The following is a 14,484-nucleotide window of genomic DNA, read 5'->3' on the forward strand; positions in this document are numbered from 1 at the left end:
AAAAAAAAAAAAAAAAAAATGAGGAAAATTTTCATATGAAATGCAGCTATTTTAAAGTAGATAAGCTCACACCTTGTAGTAGTCGTTAGTATTTCTAAGGGATTGGAAGTTTTTATCCATAAGTCAACAGAAAATAAATTCTAGAATTAAAAAACAAAACATTAACCACAAAAAGGGAATTAGGATAACAAATTCAAGTTTAACAAATGTTGTTTGATATCAAATTTTACAGCTAATATATTATAAATTCTAATCTTTAAAAAATTTAACTTTTAAAATAAAAAGGCACATTATCCCCTCTTTTACTTTTAACTCAAATTTGCAATCTAAATTCTCCAGACAATTTTATGAGGAAATATACAATGTAATATAAATCCTTTAAGATATGGGTGTGTTAAAATGCTGATATAAAAAAAGCTATCATCATTTATTTGTAAAAAAATTTTTGTCAAATATTTAAAATAATAAACCATCCTAGAAATAATTTAAAAAATAAAGGAAAATGTCAAAAACAAAAAAGACTCTCATTTCAGTTTTTAGGTAAAAATATTCCTGTTTTTAAACTATGACTAATATCTGTGGATCTTATTTGGAAACGGAGGTTTGTAAAACATGTTGGTAAAGTGCTATCTAGTTAGTACTGGGCTGGTCTAGAAGCAACATTGGAATGCCATTTGACTAAAACAGCAGTCTCTTTACCCAATCAATTACTGTTCTGTTTTAGGCTAAGTAAACAAATTTGAAGCAATATGTTAATGAAAGGACCATATTCTGGTGTTCCACAGGGGATTGAATGTTTGCTAAGACATCCAAGCAAATCAGGGTAATAGATGAGTTGTTAGGACCTGTAGTCTATTCTTGACTAAAATCACCATGGATACTCACAAGATCATATTAGTAACCTGAATATTAAATTACTAGATTTGTTGGGTTTCTTTTGGAAGGTAAATTCTGTCTGTTATTGTTGTATTTCTATGACTATAGTTGCCTCACAGAAAGGAAGAAATTCTAAAGATACACATGGTTGTCTCAGTCTGACAATCATACTATCAAAACAATGGATCTCAAAGAGATGGGGATTTCCCCAGAAAGCGCATGACACAAAATGAAAACATGAACCAGAAGGGAACTTATGTCCTTGAAGGAGATTCTATACAGCTCTAACAACATGTAAGAACACCTTACAGGATGAGACTGAAGTCTAGAAGATGAAGGGTCAAGGTTTGGTGGGAACATACTTTGAACAGGCTGCTTGGATGGGCACATTCTTGAACTTTAACCTTTCTTCAGGACTCTGAAGATAGACAATGGGAGGTAAAGCTTTGTATCTTTTCCCAGTTTATCCATTCAGTACAACCCACTTTCTGCTTTCCACTATTAGTTTAGCTCTTTAAATAAATTTAATAAGGACTTGTGTGACCAAATCTGGCTTAGAGCAAAGGTGGTGACCTCCAGATTTGATAAGACAGTCAGTCAGTTTCAGTAAGAATAATCAGATGTTGGAAAACCATCAAAGCAAATCAAAGATGAAATTTAAAGTGCATTAGTACTTGTGACCAAGAAATCAAATCAAAGACTAAATTTATAGAGGAGAATAAATTCATATACCCTCTAAAATTTTTCTTGGTTTATTTTTTAATAAAAATATGATATGGAAACAGCTTCAGATTTCTTCTTATAATTCAACATATAGAATATTGTACATCAACAAAAATAACACTCAAAAGGAACAAAGCATGTCTTTGTAAATGTGGCTAGGCGTTTATTTGCCATCTGAAGGTAATGGGATTTTGTTGACGAAAATCCCAGACTTACAATTCAATTCATTCAGTTATCTTTAAAAGCCTCCTGTCTTCAAACAACATGACTCTTGTGAAAGTGAATTATAGTCATGTTTATTATAAATATTCTATATTTTATATTAATGAAGCATTGTACCTGCTCATTGGAACACATTCATTCAGATGCAGAATACCTGCTTAGGGGAAAAAATATATATATAGTACATAGAAACCTAATGAAATGATTTTGTGTGTCTTTCAATTTTTTTTCTGGTCCTATAAATCTTATAGTCAATGACTGAACTGAGGCAGATGTTATAAAATAATGATAGATTTCCAGGATTCTAGGGTGAGACAAAACTTCCGATTTTTATACTATTCCTATAAAAATAACGGTAGCATAAGATATTTTAATCCGGTTTAAACACTCAAAGTTGACCAATAATGGATAAGGAAGTATTTGTAGATTAAATTAGAGAATATATTTCTTTGGACATAGAAGGAGTTTTCGATTTCTGCATGCCAGTGGATGTTGTGAAAGTTTCAGGGGACAAAGTGCTGCTTGGTAAAAGTGCCCTGTTAAGTAATAAGAGAAAATTAATCTACTTGATTGCAAAATAGAAGATATTGAAAACTATCATGTGTGCTCAAACAAGTACTTCTGTTAAGAGATTGACTAACCTCTGCATTAAAGGGTAACCTAGCCTAAAATAAGTCTCCATAGAAAGGGAATACATACATTCATACATACATACATGCATGCATACATACATACATGCATACATATGTAATAGACTCCACAGGTGCTATCCCTAGTCGGTCAATGTATAACAAATTCACTCCGTCCTCAAGAGAAAAAGGGATTAAATTTGTGTTTCCGGAATAAGAGAAAGCTCTGAGGTAGTGCCTTCTCGCCTGACTCTTCTGTCCTGTTCCCTTGTCAGGGACTAGTCCCAAGGGAGCACCACAAACACGTGAGAAAAAAAAATTTCCTTCCCTTCTTGCCTCGATCTATCTTCCCTGGAACTTCAGCACAAGATCTGTAAAGTCAGAGCAACTCACCGGAATCACTGCAGAAAAGGATGAGGAAGTTTGCAAAGTGGCAATCTTGCAGTGCTTTGGGGACGCGCGGGATGCAGCTGCCGCCCTGCCTGTGAATTGCAGGGCTCTGACATTTCAGTCAACTCTTCCAGACAAAGCTCGCGAGAGCTGGCAGCAGCAACTTGATCTGGCTCTGGCCAGGCTTCCCAGGCTGACATCTGCTCGCATAAAAGCAATGGTGACTTCTTCAGAGAGGGTTGTGGGTCTTCCTCCACCATCGCAGGCAGGCTTCAGGAGAGAAGAAGGGGCGGGGCGGGGAGGGTCAGTAATAGAAAATGAGCGAGTTAGTTTGCACTATCCCGGACTTTAACATTTGGTGTTTTTTTTGGTTAGTTTGTTTTGTTTTGTTTTCGTTCTCTATCGTGAACTTTTTTTTCTTTCTTTCTTTTAAAAGTTTTACGGTCCTAAACATTGTGTACAGTATTCTAACGAAATGCTATTGGAACCAAGTGTACCTGCAATTTTGTGAAAATCGTACAACCATAAAACATCGTAAAAAACATTGTTAGGAAACAAAATAATCACTATATAAACTATGAAAATCAAAAGAGTGCTTACAATAGCTAAATAACTGACACCACCACTCCTGCCCTTTACACCCTGCATTTCAACCCGTATTTAAGTCCTAGAGATTTTACAGGTCTTGACAACTTCTCAAAAGTCCCTGCTGGTCGTATATAAGAGGAAAACCCATGATTTATTATACACATTATACAAGCCCAAAGTTCTTCAGCAATCAGTTAAAAGAACATTTCCAGCCAGGCAGTGACAGTGTTTGTGAACATATACTTTCATTTTCAAACGTATTTTACCTTACATATATATTTTTGCAAAACAATAAAAAAAGAACAAGAGAAAATAAAAAGTGAAAAAAAAATTAAAAAAACAAAAAATAAAAACAAAAAACCCCAAAAACCTTCTAGGAACACTTTAAGGGCTGACTTTCAAATACACTTGTAAGCTTTTGTAAATGTCAGCTTTCACTACTTAAACCTGTCAGCTGAAGGCTCACTACAGATTTAACAGATTATATAGATTTATAGAAAGATACACTTCGTTTTTTAATAGAAAGTAACATTTCAAACATATAAATATATGAACTGGTGCTTTGATTCTGGCTAGTGCTCATGACTAATAATTTATATGTAATCTGTTAACCCAAGAAACATGAATTTAGCATGAGTAATTAAATTTCCAGGTGCTAGAATTTGATCTTCAAAATCTTGCTATGTTACTAGCCCTACTAAATTTGGGGGTTAAAATTTCAGATTATACGTTTTTTATATCATTTTATATCAAATGCTTCCCAGATAAAAGACATTTTTGTTAGCTGATTATCGTTTCTCTGTACAATCAAAACACCACTTCTTTGTTTTCCATAGAAGTTTAAAGTTGTATCTAAGCACAAGCCCTGATCTTAGTAGATGAATTTATCTGAGCTTTTGTGCATGCTGCTCATGTTTGTTCCATATTGTATAACATATGTGTCAACTCTAAAATAGTCATGAAAAATATAAAATCATATACTAGAAGACTGCAATACATGTTTAAAATAAGTAGCAATCCATATTAGGGAATTATGAAACTGACATTTTTTTTCTTTTGTTGAGCATTTTTACTTCAGTGAAGCACTTAGGTTCGAGTTGCGTTCGTTCATTTAGTTCATTTGTGTCTGAGTTTCTCAGCTCTCCCATTTTGCTGTGCACTACATTAGTTCCTACTTAAAGCATGTCTTCCTGTGTTACTGATCTTTCCCTTGTGGCTGAAAATGCAACAGGTACTTTGCTTCTGTGCTGTGATCTTTTCCCCATTTCTCCAGTGTGATGATATTGGTCATGTGCCCGGAAGCTTGTTGAGTCAGGCAGCCAAGCTGCATGCCACCGGCTCATCGCCTTGTGTTTTGTCAGCACTCTGGCAAGGGTTTTGTACTGGCTGAACGTGGTTCTCATGGGGTAGCCAAGAACCCTTGACTCCTCCCTCCTTCCCACGTTTGCGGTGGCCTGGTCTGCTGCCCTCAAAGAACTTCTTTAGGTAGCCATTCACAACACCTCTCAGGTACTGTTTTAGGTGATGTCTTGTACAAAATTGTTCTGATCTTTACCTTTTATTTTTCTGCATTGTAAATTACCTTACAAGGAATTATATCTCTTCATACCATTTTTCAAATAATTCTTCCTTCTTCTTTTTTTCTCTCTCTTCCCCCCCCCCTTTTTTTTCTTATTCTTCCTTCATCTTTTAACCCAGTAGCCTCATTTCTGACTTCAGGTTATATGTGATATTCTACCCTCTCCCCTTTCATTGCTTTTTAACAAGAACAATTTATTTCCCTTTCAAAGTATCTGTAACAAAGAAAAACACCTTGAATTTTTGCACTTTGCATATCATAGTTCAGGAAAATACTACTTCCTTACTTTATAACTATATAAGGACAGTCAAATAGCTTGTTGTAGCTTTCCTGGTTCTTCTTTACTTAATAATGTAAACTATCAATTGAAATATTTCAAGGACTATCATGGCATGGGTATTCATAAGTATTTTTAATCTCTATAATGATGATGACAGTATGAAGAAAGAAGTAGTATTACTGGGCCAGAATGTAGGTTAGCCATTGTAGCAGTTTGAGTGAAAATGGCCCTCATTGACAATAGGGACTAGCACTAGTGATAGGTGTGGCCTTGTTGGAGTAGGTTGGAGTTGTTATAGGAATTGCACACCTGGGGGGAAGGCATTGAGTTCTCAGAAGCTCACATCAAGCCTACTGCAATTCCTTCTCTTCCTACTGGTGGATCAAAATGTATAACAATCAACTCCTTCTCTAGCATCATGTCTGCCTCTATGTTACCATACTTCCCTACCATGAGGAAAATAGACTAAACTTCTGAAATTGTAAACCAGCCTCAATTAATGGTTTTCTTTTCTGTGATCATGAAACAAACAAACAAACAAACAAACAAAAAGACAGTGATAGAACTCTCACGGGACTTAAACAAGACTCTGCTCTGGGTTAGAGCTTCAATATGAAAAGACAAAAAGGGAAATGACTATTATTCTATTATTTTCAAACCCTTTAAACATTCTCTGAATATCACAATATTAATTTAAAACTCATAATAAAGAAGAGATAAGGATAGTAACAATCATCTTAAGAACTCTTAATAAGATATATATGCAATAGTGTCTGCGTTTGGTGGATGATTATGGGATCGATGCCTGGGTGGGGCAGTCTCTGAATGGTCGTTCCTTCTGTCTGAGCTCCAAACTTTGTCTATGTGAGGCTATGCCGGTGCCTGGGAAATACAGAAGTGGATGCTCACAGTCATCTATTGGATGGAACACATGGCCCCCAATGGAGGAGCTAGAGAAAGTACCCAAGGAACTGAAGGGATCTGCAACCCTATACAAGAAACAATATGAACTAAGCAGTAACCCCAGAGCTCATGTCTCTAGCTGCATATGTAGCAGAATGATGGCCTCATCATTGGGAAGAGAGGACCTTGGTCTTACCAAGATTAGATGCCCCAGTACAGGGGAATTTCAGGGCCAGGAAGCGGGAGTGGGTGGGTAGGGGAGCAGAGTGGGGGGAGTGTATAGGGGACTTTCAGGATAGCCTATGAAATATAAATGAAGAAAATATCTAATAAAAAATTGTTAAATTAAAAATAAAATAAAATGGAAAAAAAACTGTTATTAAGCTCTTGCTCTTTTGCTCCCCACTCCCCTTCCTCCTCTCTTTTCATGTGCCATGGCCTGCCTCTGCTCCTCTTCTTTCTCTCTCTCTCTTTCCCTCTGTCTCTATTCCCTCAACTCTCCTCCCCAAGTTCTGAATAAACTCTATTCTCTAAAAACTTTAATAACTTTATTGTCTAGTTGACTAGTTAATAGAAGAATTCCACAAAGTGATTATGAGACTTGACTCAAATAAACAATCAATGTTGTTTCTCCTGTGCAAGGTGTCAGTAACTAGAACAGGAATTTCTGTGTGTGGATATTTTGGCACATCCTTTGTTTTGGTATTCTCTATTGGTTAATTTTATTATTTGACACTTAGATATATCATATATTCTGTGTAATCTCCCTGCCAAACCCTCTATGATCTCTACCTCCCATTCCTGTCAAAAATCCCCTAACAAACACACACAGTCAGAGAGACAGAGAGACAGACAGACAGACACACACACACACACAAACAAACAACACTCGACATCTTTAGATGCTCCTCTTCTAAATTCATGACATTTTGCTTTGGTTTTTGATTGGTTTCTGCCAGGGTATTTCATTCAATATCAGTTTTTCTACTTCACATTTATCTTAGGGTTTTACTGCTGTGAACAGACACCATGACTAAGGCAACTCTTATAAGGTTTAATTGGGTCTGGCTTACAGGTTCAAAGGTTCAGTCCATGATCACCAAGGTGGGAATGTGGCACTATCCAGGCAGGCATGGTGCAGGAGCAGCTGAGAATTCTGCATCTTCATCAGAAGTCTGTTAGCAGAATGCTAACTTCCAGGCAGCTAAGATGTTACAGCTCTTTTAGAGGATGTTCAACAAAGTAGCTCTCTCAAATGACATTCAGTGAAGCACCTTGTATGTGCACACTTTTATTGGGGTAAATATCACTTGAAATTGTGGAAAATGGATATGGTTTCTTCCTAGGATGGTTTCCTTAACTGAGGTTTAACTTTCTGGGATACCTTGTTTGCATGGAAATTGAACCTGTAATTTTGCCAAGAATTTATGTCACATTCCTCAGATAGGGTATGAGTGTTGGGACTCCCCAGATAAAGCCTGACTGAAAAAGGGGTCCTCAATTTTGTACCAGCCATTAAATTGGAAATGCTTTGAGAAAACACAGACAGCTATTATGAACTATCTGTAAGTGGTCCCTTCAGTGAGGGATAACAGATCTTTTAAGTTTATGGAAAAGGAACTGTGTGTGTGTGTGTATGTGTGTGTGAGAGAGAGAGACAGAGAGGGGGGGAAAGAGTGAGGGGGGGTGGTTGTGCTCTTTTAATGTATAAATAAAGATCATTTAAAGGAAGTTCTGGAAAGAAATTTGAAGACATCAGCAACTAATAAAAATTCTAGCATAATAAAAAGATAAACAGTATCCACACAAAGCTCTAATGGGCAAATTTTATCAAGAAGTGCTTTATACAAGCAGAAAGGCAAGGGGATCAAAATCTAACAAATAACCCCAAAACTTGATTGCTTTTGGCCTGAGAAAGTAGGGGAAATATTTTGGTTTTAAGTAGACATTGTGAAAGACGAATCTCTCTCACACACACACACACACACACACACACACACACACACACACACATACACCGTAGAGTAACACAGCCTAGCATTTTGGTTCTTTTATTGTCTTAAATTTACTGGTACAAAATGTTTTAAAAGTCTTGGGGTTTCTGTGCCAAAGTGTACATTAGCCATGTATAAAGTCATGCAGAGTTTTGCTTTGGTTTTAGTGTGTCAGGACAGAGATTTCCAAGTTAGCCTACTAAGATTGTGAAATTCAGCTGTGTGTATGCTTTGTCTATGATTCACATTCAACTCGTTTGTAACCATTGTCAAGTTGACTATTCTGTGATCGAATGCCACATTGGCTATCTTAAGCTCATTCAAATCACAGTCTGTCTTCGAGTTTCTATTGCTGCAATGAAAAACCATGACTAAAAAGCAAGTTGGAAAGGAAACAATGTATTTGGTTTACACTTTCATATACTAGTCATCATTGAAGTCAGTCAGCACAGAAACTCAGTCAAGGAACGATTCTTGTCTTTTTTAGAGCTGGGGACTGAACCCAGGGCCTTGCCCTTGGTAGGCAAGCGCTCTACCACTGAGCTAAATCCCCAACCCCTCAAGGAAGGATTCTTGAGGCAGGAGTTGAAGCAGAGGCCATGAAGAGGTGCTGCTTCCTAGCTTCCTTTTCTGTGGCTTGTTTCGCCTCCCTTCTTTTAGAACAGAGGAACACCAGTCCAGTGATGGCACTACACCCCACATCAATCGCTAATTAAGGAAATGCTTTACGGGGGAGGGGTATGGGGGACTTTTGGGATAGCATTGGAAATGTAAATGAGGAAAATACCTAATTAAAAAAAAAAGAGAAAGAAAATGCTTTACAGTCAGATCTTGGGGAGGAATATTCTCAATTGAGGCTCCTTTCTTGCTGATGATTCTAGTTTGTGTCAAGTTGACATAAAACTAGTCAATACACCATCAAATATTTTCATTTCATTGTTTGCATATTAACAGTTTCAATAAATATACTATACCTTTTCTAATGTAGTTCTATTACAAATGTAGAAAATTCTCCTAGAAATAGTACTATAAATACCAGAATTTGTGTAGCAGGAGAATCAAGAGTTCAAAGGCAGCCTTGGGTACATAGTGAGTTTGAGGAAAGTATAGAGTACATGAAACTCTGTTAACCAACAAACAAAAAGTAGCAAATTCATACAATTTTATCTATTTTGTGAAATAATATATTAAATCACAATTACCTAACAGGATATGCTTATGTATAAGAACTTTATAATCAGTTATTCACAGGAAATATTAGCAACCTTTACACTGAAAGTACAGGAAATGTATGCCACTTTAAAAAAATATTTTTGTTTCAATTATTCCAGTCTTTCTCATTTGACGAAATTAACTTTTAAATTATTTTATCACATTTCTCTGATCCAAAATATTTTTATATCTTTGTAACTTTTATGTAGTGTACGTATATATCCATATGTAATTCAAAATTATAAGCATTTTAGGTAATATTTTAAAAATCTTCATGTACTTTTTATGCAGATTAGCCACATGGTTATATTTTAATAAATTTTCTTTGGTTTTCTGTCACTCTCAGTGAGAAAAATATGTAAATAACACACATTGATACAAAAATATGCAAATGTACAAATATTTTATCTAAAGTGATAGCATATTTGCATATAGTGTAAGACTGATTTTCATGCACTTTAAATTATCTCTAAACTACTCATGATACCTATTACTCAACAAAGACAATATACTTATAGACTTAAAGGATCGTGATTAGAAAATGTCTGTATACATTTAGTCCAAAATCAACGTTTAGAAGAGTAGTATTGATATTTGAGAAGTTGAATAAACCAACAAATGACAAAAGAGTGAGTGAGTGTGTATGTGTGTATGTGTGTTTGTGTGTTTGTGGAGTGTTGTGTCTGTGAGTACACAAATATGCATGCATTTTTCTCTTAATTACTTAAAATGTATCTATGTCTATCATGAGGCTTTATTTCTAAACATTCCAATAAGAAAAGTTATTACAAATTTTGTCAGACTAAGCTATACAAAATTAATTCTATCAACAGTCCAATGAACAGATTATAAGATAAAATTGTCCTGTCATTGAAGGACAACTCTGATTTTAAAAGCAAGAAAAGTTCTAGGGAGAACAATCTGTTAGAAACAGAAAAATTCACAGTCTTGATGAAATATTGACTCATAAAAGAACTAACAAATGGTAAATTGTACAAGGTGTGTGACTGAGGGAGGGGGGCTCCTATTTCTGAGAAACCATGCAAAGCTCATGCAGAACTCCCTAACGCAAGTGGAGTCAATTTGGGAATCAGTAGTGTTGGAACCTGTGCAATATTAGGCACACAATGTCAGTTAATCTATCTTAATTTCCCATGATTCATTCATGTATTCATTCTGGAGTTTTAATTTTCAAATTTACTTTCAATGAAAAAAAAAAAAAAGAAAGAAAGAAAATCACACTTGCAATGGCATAAGCCAGCTCATACAATTAGTGTCTTCTCAGTCAGTCTTTTCTGCCAAATTGTGAAATATTGGTTGAGTGGGTGCCTTGACAAAGCATAAGGACATGATTAAATAGAATGTGAGCCTCTGTCAGAAAAGAATTTGAAGGGCATTTTATTGGTAAATTTTTAAAATTTAAATGACTTATAAATATTAATTCATAAAGAATTAATTGTGATTTTTTTTATTTTAAAAATATATATAAAGAACATTATGAAGAATATGAACCCACCATGGAATACATTTATGTACAAACACACACACACACACACACACACACACACACACACACACACACCAGTGGACTTGCTGTATAGTTAGCATGCAGAGATTTAACTGCAAATATTTGCTTCTCAATTTTACAGTTGTCAGATTTGGAAAGCATTTGTGTATAACCATTAATTCTAAATATTGGGATAAAAACATTTAAATTAAGGCAGTCTATACTCAGATGACCTACCGAGTGTTATTTTTTATTGAAAATCAAGAAAATAGTTTAATTCTTATATCAGAAAAAGGGAAAGCTACCCAGTTCAAACTATTGAGAAGATGGAAATATTTAGCAAAACAAGTTAAGAACAATGAAAGCAATGGAACATGGACTGATATTGACTTATTTAAGTATGCAAAATTAAAAATGATTAACTGAAAAGCATTAACATCTGAGTGCATATGCTTACATTGTGTGACTTCCCAAAGGTTAGGTGTGATGTGTGACTGCTCATATTCTAAAGACTTTTGAGAAATTTTGATAGAGTACAAATCTCTCCTAATAATATTCTGGTACTCAATACTCATGGAGAAGTGTTTCAACAATTATGGACCAGATGTGCATGTGAGCTGTGTGTACCTGGGAGCATCGCTTTTTGTCCCCACTTTGAGAGATGATGGCTAAAAACTTACCCAGTTAAATCTGAATCACTGGAGGGGGGGGAGCTAAAAAAAAAACCAAAACACTGGATTTTTATTTTAATATAAAGTGAAGTAGTTAAATGATTATGTTTGAGAAGTAGGAAATTGAAACATTTTGAAACATTTATTCATTTTGTAATTTGAATAAGTCATATAAATTTCAATAAAAGTAAACTCCAATGATGATTTTTGTCATTTGTAGCTGTACTGTAATTAGAAGTAGCACCTTTTATGTCAGAGAGTCATCTTCAAAACTAAGATAATTTGTCTCTTCAGATGACATTTTACCTTGTGATACACTTTCTGTCTTCTATGACATGTCATCATTATATTTCCTCACATATGTCATTGTGCTGTTTCTTCAGGACATTATTTCATCCTCTTAAACTGACTTTACGTATGTCCAAATCTATTTTTTTTTTGGTGTGGCTGCAATGTGAAATAATTATATCAGAAAGTCAGTGAGGTGAACTTCAGAGTCCACCTCTGCTTTAGAACACAAGCACAAGGCTTCTGTTTATGGCCAGACATTATGCTGAGCACTGACTTGCAAGGACTTTAGCCCCATTAAGTATAACCACACAAGTGGTAACCTTGTCCCTCCTACACTCTGTACCTTGATGCTGTTTGTTATTTTTTCCTATTTGGAGAGAATAAAGTCAGAATGGCTTTATTATATGAAATAGATTTACCTAGTGTATGTACAAAATAGAATTACTATGCATGTTTATGACACAACAACAAAATCATTTGCTGTTTCCAGGTAACATTTTTTACCTTGGGATCTATCAAATAGGACTTTAGCCCTTTCTTGTAACTCAGATGCATTAAATCATATGTGTGCAGGCCAAATCAGGTATACTTTACAACTCTCTGCCTTTACTTTTGACACTAATTTTCTCACTAAACCTGGGACATCTAGTTTGGGCTAGTCACTTAGGATCTGCCTTTATGTTTCCCTCAGCTCTGAGATTGCAGACATTGTAAGACCAGGCTTTTATATGGGTTGTCAGGGATGGAATTAAACATGCCATGCTCACATGGCATGCAATTTACCCTCTGAGTCATCTTCCAAAGGGAGAACTCAGTTATATTGAAATCAGAACTTTGTCTCTCTATAAGTGATTAATGTATCAGTAAACAAAAAGGTCAGTGTTTCACACCAAAAGGTCTTCACATAGACTTTTATATAATAGACATATACATCTAATTTACATTTGCATGTACATTGATGAAGCTATGGCTAATTTGGGTTAGTATATTGGTATCAATAAACTTAGAAAGAATGTGAAAGATCAATTGTTGGTGTTTGTTTGACTGTGCTAATGAATAGCCCAGTCTCATAAGACAGGCTGTTTCTGGAAGAGTATAGTATTTGAATCAGGAGGCTGAGTAAGACAGATCTGTGCATGTCAATGTGTACTGAATTTTCCAATACCTTAAAAACCTGCTCAAATTGGTCAAAAGGTATGAGAGAGTGTGGTATCCACTCTCACTTCCAGGACTTGAGCTTTCACCATCTGGAGTTAGACAACACAGTCAGTCCCTGGTCTTTAATGGTGGTTTTGCATCCTACCAATTCAGTCCTTTAATCTCTTCCTAGAAATTAACAGATTCTCTACTAACTGAATTTTCGGATTTCATAACTGTGAATTATGCCATTGTCTTTCTTAGCACTGATTCTCAGATAACATGTTTTAATATTATATGGCTTTTCCTCCACAGCAAGACTTTTTTTTTAAATCTTTTTATATATATACAGTCATATATATATATATATATATATATGTATGTATATATATACAGTCATATATATACACAGTCATATATATATATATATACAGTCATATATATGTATGTATGTATGAATTCATATGTGTGTGTGTGTATAGTCAATCTATATCTATGTGTCTCTCTATATTTTATTTGTCTTATTTCTATGGTGTACCTAGTGCAAATCTCAGAGATGGACTATGCATTTTGTCATTACTATTTCAGTTCTTCTTGGAAAAATCATGTGAAGTGATGCCAAGAAAAGTTTATTATAAATTATATTTTCATATAGCCATATGCTATGTATTACTGTATATCCCGACCTTATTTCTTATCAATGTGCTTTTGCTGTCAGGAATTCATCATAAATTAGCTTCTTGGGTTGAAATTATTGTTTAGAATTTATTTTTTTATTCATAGCTGACTGATATATTTACACTTATATATCAGGTTACTAAAGTTCTTTTTGCCCTACTTTAGAAGAGTGGGGAAATTTTAATTAATAAACATGGCATCAGACCTGATATAAAATTCCTATATTTTATAATAAAATTATTTTGGTTTACAAAGTCAGAAATTGAAAGACTCTTAAATAATGCTGTGAATTAAAATGGATGTGGTTTCAGTAGAAAATTCTAAGTGTAAATTCTATTCACTGATTTGAAAAATACACAGACACATACAGAACTATAGACAGATAGATAGGCAGGCACATACACAAACAAACCAAGAAGCACATCCACTTGAACTCTGACAGGAAAATTCTTTTATTTACATTGGACAGAAATAAGGGACCTTGTCCTAAATGAGCTGAGACACTAGATGTTTCCTGTGAAGATGAAATTTGAATACTAAGAAATATTTGTGAGAAACAATCTGTAGACAAGGAAAATATGGAGACTCTTGAGTGAAATAAATAGAAACTCAAAATGTTTCTTATTGGGAGAGATTAATAATCAAGTCCAAAATGGAATTTCATCTAAAGAAAAGTCTAGGAATAAAAACATCAAAAGTTACTAAAGCCAGGAAGTGGCGTCTAATGCCTTTAGTCCCAGCACTTGGAAGGCAGAGGCAGACAAATTTCTGAGTTCGAGGCCAACCCGGTCTACAGAGTGAGTT

At 34.9% G+C, this 14,484-nt stretch overlaps 1 protein-coding gene across 1 annotated transcript in view; it reads right to left on the bottom strand.

The window, feature by feature from the left end:
- Bche (butyrylcholinesterase) overlaps nt 1-3,124 on the bottom strand; it is a 76,114-nt gene extending 72,990 nt beyond the window's left edge. The window contains exon 1 of the mRNA XM_021158415.1: nt 2,844-3,124. The gene's annotated coding sequence lies outside the window, so the exon portion shown is untranslated. The remainder of the gene's footprint in view (nt 1-2,843) is intronic.
- Nucleotides 3,125-14,484: the final 11,360 nt, after the last annotated feature.

The sequence above is a fragment of the Mus caroli genome, chromosome 3 (assembly GCF_900094665.2).
Source record: "Mus caroli chromosome 3, CAROLI_EIJ_v1.1, whole genome shotgun sequence".
Taxonomy (NCBI): Eukaryota; Metazoa; Chordata; class Mammalia; order Rodentia; family Muridae; genus Mus; species Mus caroli.